Source organism: Gymnoscopelus braueri (genome assembly GCF_963280865.1).
Source record: "Gymnoscopelus braueri genome assembly, chromosome: 6".
Classification (NCBI taxonomy): domain Eukaryota; kingdom Metazoa; phylum Chordata; class Actinopteri; order Myctophiformes; family Myctophidae; genus Gymnoscopelus; species Gymnoscopelus braueri.
In genome coordinates, this window is record NC_137607.1 from 7,892,701 (window position 1) to 7,900,533 (window position 7,833).

Genomic DNA, 7,833 nt, shown 5'->3' on the forward strand with positions numbered 1-7,833 from the left:
GCGAGCTTGTCGCCCTGCAGAGCGCTTTGAATTCCGCCTTGAGCCGACTCAGCACTGTCCGAGTTATCTCACCATGTACCATGTACCAGGTACAGAATACCTCATATAGGCCATACCTTGTATAGGCCTATTCCTCGAAAGTCATATTCTGACTTTTTTGCCCCCCCTTCACGTCACATGTTGACGTTTGGTCAGATTGGAGCACTGGATCACTGTAACACGTGTTACAATGATCAGCTTCATTTAGTTTTTAAGTCTCTCCAATCAAACAACACTATACACACTGAACAACCATACTTGTGTATTTAGACAGTTGCAGTATTTATAACCATAAATACAAATATTGAGAATAGTTAAAGTTGTTAACTATAGTTGTTTATTTAGTCATTTTGAAATTGTCACATTGAATGATTAATGTTCCTTAGAATGGATAAAACAAATGATAATTATGTCAGCAACGATGTTATTTAAAAAAAGAATCATTTGTTACTGTTCAATTAACAACTTTCTCCCTGAATGCATTGTCTGTGGTGACCCATCAGCATCATCTGGTCTTTGGTGTATGTCCTCCTGTTCCTCTTTAATCTGTGGAGGCTCTGGTACCTCCTGCACCAGACTGAAGCTCCACTCCTGCTGTCAGGAAACCTACAGTTTTAGCACAGTGAGGTGGAAGAAATCTAGACAAAAGATGACACGAGAGTAAGACATGAGAGTTTGAAATGTAAGTGTTTACAAGTGTTTGCATCAATCATTGTTTTGGCCAATGTTTTGATAAGAGTGTAAGATGCCATGCTATTGTTAGATTATAAAGACCATGCATTTGTTTATGGTTTATCAAAGACATTTGGTAACCAGCTGCAACCATTCCAATTTACCTACACATGGGTAGTGGAACTTTGACTCAAGTAAAGTCATTGACTCACTGTGGGTGATTCACCCACATCTATCTCACCCATTTATAAATGGTATTCGTTGCAACTATGTTTAAACATCTTACAACAGTCAGCTCAGCATGTTTGACCTGTAATGCTAGAATGATCTGTCTCACAATACATGATCAGCACTTTATGTCATCAAATCATTCATTAATAGTCCCCCTAATCTGAATGGTGGCCACTAGTATGGACATACCTCAATACGTTTAAAATCAATGTGCTTATAAAAACATGTTTAAACTCATGTTTTGTGTTTTGTAATGTTGTGGATTACAAACCTGATCTGTGTAATTTGATGTGTGGTTTTAAAACCCAATCCAGTAGTCTGCGTTGCCTGTCAATTTCCTGCTTGGAACAGAAAGCTTGGTCCTCGTACTCTGTTATGATTCTTCCAACGACCTCAAAAATCTCTTCAGCTGCAGCTGCAGAGAGTCGCTTGTTGAGTCGCTTGTTGACCAGGGACTTCAGTGTTTGTAGTAAAGCCATGTCTCAAAGCTAGCTCACTGCAGAAGGAGCACCTAAACGAAAATCTATAGCTGAGTGAATAACTTCAGCTACTCCAAGTGAGAGGTGTTTAGCTCTTAACCAGCTCAAGCAGAGATTTAAGTGGTATGAAACTAAACAGAGCCCTACTATATACTCACAGAGGGTTTGTGTGATGGCCAATCAGTGTGTGTGTGTGTGTGTGTGTGTGTGTGTGTGGGGGGGGGGGGGGGTTGAACACATTGTGTCTACTAACAGACCCATCAGATTGATGGCCGGTCAGTCTGATAGGCCGTCAGTCATATTGTGTTTTGTCATTCAAAAATATGTTTTAATCTAGCACCCACCCTTGTATGTGACTAACACTCAGTTCAATAATAGTATAGCTCATAACGATATAGTTTTAAAGCTCTGTAAAACGAACCTCCTAAAGTTAAAGACTTAAATGGTTGTTGGTGCAACTCCAACGTGCGTAGTCAGTAGTGTCTGTGCTTTATTTAGTAACCTCTATTAGTCCATTTGGTTACATTAGTAACATGCGTTACATTGATCCAGTGCTCCAATGATTGTTCATTATTGAAGCAGATTGGGTCTGTTTTATTTTATTGTAATGTTGTAAAAGATAGAACATTTAGATTTAGGTCTGTCTAAATAAAATAAAATAAGTATACTGTATGCAATACTATATTTCAGTATTGTTTTACCCAATACAGTTCATATGCAATAAACAATGGTTCATATCTAATTTCCAAGTACTATCACAGAATAGATTGATATGTTGGTTCCAGCCAATCAGTAACCAGTTAACAGCAGGAAGTTCCACCCACCTGTGCCAGTCAAGCTAGTGTGTGAGTTTTAACTTGTGTGGAGGAAGAGGGACAATTACTTAATACATATCAGAATGCACTTTGTTAATATTATTAACCAAGCTAAGAATGATTCCTGACTCCTGTCCAGTTATTATCAGAACCTGATCACTAAAGTTACGTAGTATAACATACTTTGTCTTGAAAATAGCTTAGTCTTTTCAGCTTTGACAAGCTTCTGATAACGGCACCAGCTTTCTTTAAGAATATAATTTTGCCTGTTTAGTTTGCTTGCATTCTTTTTCCACACTTAATTGGCCAGTAACTTTACCAATCCAATCTCACTACTTCATTAGAATTTATATTCATAGTGAATCGTTATGAAATTAAATAATATCACATATTATTGCTGTCTCATTCTCTTTCTTTCTCTCCAATGGTGGCATTCGGTTATAAAGCATTGTTTTTCAGTATGTTGTCTCAGTCACTGCTATAACTACAGTATATCACTTAAATGTTATTATGAAGCTGAATATCTACTTTCATTATTGACATTAAAAACAAATAATGCAATTTTAATGAGCCCCAATACACAATTGAAAGTAGAACAATTCAATTTGAAGTTAAAAACACATTACCATGTCAAAGCCAACATGTGTGGCTATCTGAAGTCTCTGTTGGCTAATGTGTGGCTATTGTTCTCAGGTTTCAGCTACAGTTTTGATTGTTTTGTGCAAAAGCGGTTTTTGTGCAAAAGCTCATTTGAATTTAATTAAAGAGAGAGAGAGAGAGAGGGGGGGGGTGTCTTAACTTAACGTTCTCATGCAATGTAGATTGTGCTGATATCCATCCAAATGTAAATGCAGCGCTCGAGAGTGGTGTGACGAATAGTTAAAATTGTTGCATTTATTTAGTCATTTTGAAATTGTCACATTGAGTAATTAATGTGCCTTATAATGGATAAAACAAATGATGATTATGTCAGCAAAGATGTTATTTAAAAAATGTGTTACTGTTCAATTAACAACTTCCTTCCTGAGTCATGTTTCTTCACCTGTCATTATAACTTAAGTATCTGCCACAAACTGTAAATGATTATACTTGTATGAATCATCATGTTTTACAGATTGCCTGTGCCTATTCAGGTGACCCGTTGAATAAAACATTTGCCACAAACTGTGCAAAAACCATAGGGCTTTACTCCTGTATGAATCCTTGTGTGTTGCTTTTTTAGCCTTTCTTTGTTATCTACACTGTCTGGAGTATGAAGAGTAGGCGGAGAGTGGGGTAATGTGAGACACAGGGTAAAGTGAGACACCCCCCTTATCACCTGACCACAACACCTGTGTGGTCATATGACCATTAGATTTTGAAGCCCCTCCCATTTCCCACTTACCATGGAGGAGAGGACCTCATTGTGTTGTGGTAAGCATGTTTTTTCACAAAAATAAGTTTTTTGCATGTAAAAGTAATTTTTTGGGCTGTCAACATAATCAGCTGTTGTGTCAAAAAAAATTGATTCAGGTAGAAACACTCATGTCATGCATGTTGATGAACTACAAACCTATACATCCATGTGATTAATGCTAATTGTAGACTAGCCAGAATTGCTAAAAGTGGTCCTTTTCACCAAAATGTGGCTGTGGGGTAAAGTGAGACAAATGGCTTGGGGTAAAGTCGGACACTGTCTCACTTTACCCTAAGTGTCTAAGTTTAGTACTTAAACATATTTTAATCTAATATTACATTGCATAATATGTTTTACTTGTTATGCCAAGAATATAGGGGAGAGTGGGGTAATGTGAGACACTTTTTACATTGAGTGGGGTAATGTGAGACACTTTTTACATTTTCTCCCCTCTACGTGAGCTAAAATGATATATCAGTAAAATTTACACATTTCCCATACATTTGAGATGTTTCCTAACAATGGAAATTATCAGAATGTATTCAAGCCAAAGGCAGTGAAAATATGATTGTTTTAAAAAAAAGTGGTCTGGTGTCTCACTTTACCCCATTGATTTTTCTGGTTTGTCTCGGTTTACCCCAGACCTGGGGTAAAGTGAGACACCAGAAAACTTTTTTTAAAACAATCATATTTTCACTGCCTTTTGTCTTGAATACATTCTGATAATTTCCATTGTTAGGAAACATCCCAAATGTATGGGAAATGTGTAAATTTTACTGATATATCATTTTAGCTCACCTAGAGGGGAGAAAATGTAAAAAGTGTCTCACATTACCCCACTCTCCCCTAATGACAGAAAAGCACATTTGGACATTAGAACAGCGATCGCACATTGAATTTCTGACTTTTTCTTCGGTTTACTAGTTTCATCATCTCAAGGTAATTACACAACCCAAACATCTACCAAGTGTCCTATTGCTTTAGTCCAGGTGGTTGCCTACCACCCAAAAGAGTACATTTGTTTGATGCTGTGCAGTCTTGCACTATTTCAAATTCACAGATGAAACAACCACCTGTCCCAAGCTCTCCACCTGAGGAGCCGGTAGAGAGATGGCTAGAAGACAGACAAACATGGATTAGCTCACAGAGCTTTAGAGGATGTTATGAAACGTATTCACTTTAGTCGTGGTCCATCTGTTAGTGGGTCCACGCACCTGTTCTATCTATCTATTCTATAAGTATAGGCCATACCTCCTAGGCCTATTCCTCGAAAGTCATATTCTGACTTTTTTGACCCCCCTTCACGTCACATGTTGATGTTTGGTCAGATTGGAGCACTGGATCACTGTAACACATGTTACAATGATCAGCTTCATTTTGTTTTAAGTCTCTCCAATCTAACAACAGTATACACACACTGAACAACCATACTTGTGTATTTACATAGACTGTTGCAGTATTTATAACCATAACTACAAATATTGAGAATAGTTAAAGTTGTTAAAGGACGGCTTCGCCACTTTTCAACCATGTCTGTGTGTCTTTAGTGAAGTCCTTTCATGCCAATATGCGCCTATATATTTTCATTGTTGCTCTGTAGCTCCGGAGGCGGGGTTTGAAACCCGTCTACCACCGACGTATTGGGTCCATGATGACGTATGTGGTTCCGCTCGGTAGGCTGGTAAAAACTCCAAGCGCGTTGGGGGGACAAAAAGGAAAAAAACGTTTGTGCGTTTATCAGTTTGAACAAGTAGCGTTGCCGTAGCTAGCAGCCAGAACGACACACCCCCCTCAACAGCGCGAAAACATTCGACTAAAAAAAAACATAAACAAGAAGTCAGCATGGCTGCTTCAGAGGAGCTTTTGGACGACGAGGACTTTTTTTTATATCATAGCGGAATCCACTGTACAGCCATATATGTTTGAACCAGAATACACGGTTGAAGAGATGGAGCAACGGGAGCAACAAGAGAGAGAAGCCGAGGAAGCTGAATCTGTGGCTGCTGCTTTACCGGAGCAACCACCCAGGGCTCACAGCAACTCACACTGTCAGTGTGATCATTGTCCGCCGGTGCCAACAGAAATAGAGTCTTTGTGCTGCAGAGAATGGCATCGTGCGTCGTTTATCTTTGACGACTTAGCAGCTGTCGAACCAGGGGAGACCACACATTTCAGTCAGTGTATGACGACACGCCCAAGTTTTTCTGCCCACCTAGATAGGGGTGTGCTGGGAACGTACTTTAGGATCCCTAAAATAAATTGGAAGCAGCAAACGAAACCCGATGGACCAAGAGGGACAATGAGTATGAAGTAAGTTTTTCCATTTATTTACAGCTTGTGTGTGTGTGTGTGTGTGTGTGTGTGTGTGTGTGTGTGTGTGTGTGTGTGTGTGTGTGTGTGTGTGTGTGTGTGTGTGTGTGTGTGTGTGTGTGTGACTATGCAACAACACAGTCAGCTTTCCAACTTTTCTCTTCTCACTGTAGGCAGTACCGTTTGGCTGGGTACAGGATCACACTGGAGTGGGTTCTCCAAGGGGAGTAGCTCGGCAAAAGCCGTCGTGTCGTCCTGCCAGCTTGCGTAGTTCACCAGGTATCATATATTACATTACTTCAGTTCATTTAGCAAATTATCATTTTTTAAAACATCATGGTCATCATCTCTTTTCCTGTGTCCATTCATCAGGTCAGACAGAGGTGCACCAGTCCAGATGGGGTGTACACAGGATTTGTTGAGGCTAATGATCTCTTCGATGAACTGTGACGGTGTGCAAGGTGAGCATACAATGTAGTTGTAGTTACTATGCAGTAAATACGGTCATAATAAATAGATAATATACATCAAGGGACACAAGAGATTTATATTATACTGTGTCTCACACTGTAGTAGTATTATTGCACACATCTGTGTTGAATCACACCAGCGCTTCACTGTCCCCAGATGACAGTGAAGTGATGACTTTTAAGACCTTTTTAATACCTAAAAAAGAAAATAAATCAAGACTATTACTGCATCAAAAGTAATCGACAAACTATACTATCAAACTGGTACTGACATCCTGTCAGTACAAATTGACAAGCAAGGTGCCTTGCACAGATTGGTACTCATCTGTAATTTGGTCTGTACGGAGTTCAATACCCAAACTAGCCCTAGAATGTCTGTCATCTTACATACATTTCATGTATTTCAAATAGACAGTCATAGATCGGTCTGGCCGACGCACTGTGTACATCATGATCTGCGCGGCCGTAAAAGTGCTCTAAAGTCCGTCTGTACTCACCCAATAATTAATTCCTAAGACTTGGAGTCAGATATTGTCCTCTAGTTTCATATCCATTTGAAAGTTCTGCCAGAAAACGTGTGTTTAGTGAAATATCTCCACTTTTCCACGAGCTGCACACGGACGACTTTCTGTACGGGCGAGGGGCCAGACTTGAGTGAAGGACCGAATTTATCAAAACTTGCAGCTCGTGCAGCTCGTGGAAAAGTGGAGATATTTCACTAAACACACGTTTTCTGGCAGAACTTTCTAATGGATATGAAACCTATGACTGTCTATTTGAAATACATGAAATGTATGTAAGATGACAGACATTCTAGGGCTATACCCAAACCTACATCACATGCAACACACACACACTCAATCTTCCATTCCAGTTATCCTGGAGTGTTTTCACTATTACTGACTCTTGTCTTCTCTTCTCGCCACAGCATGTGCGTCTCCTGTCCCCGAAGCAGTTCCGTGCTCTAATGCAGAAAGCCTGCAAGACCGCCAGCCTCAGCGACCTCTACTGACACACACCAACTACTATCTCTGATATTATACTGTATTACACTATTTGTGTTTTTTATTGTGCCAGTTTAACATCGAAATGCCCACTCATCCTCAGGTCAGACAGAGATACTTCAGCCCAGATAGCGTGTACAAGTGATATGTTGAAGCTGATGATCTTTCTGAGCCATTACTAGTCCAGCTAGAATGAGTGATTCGGTGTAAAAAGAAAATGCTTGAATGCAATATAAAATAATTGTCATTTCATGACAGGTTGCAGAGATTAAATCACTCATGTCATGACTGAACATCCCAACCCAAGCTATCCCAATCGTATTTTCCAAGCAGTGTGAAAGGAGCCATACCAATGCTGTTTCCTAAACACTTATTAATGTTTAGACTTAGATATTGCTCTGTCTAATCCTATGTTCT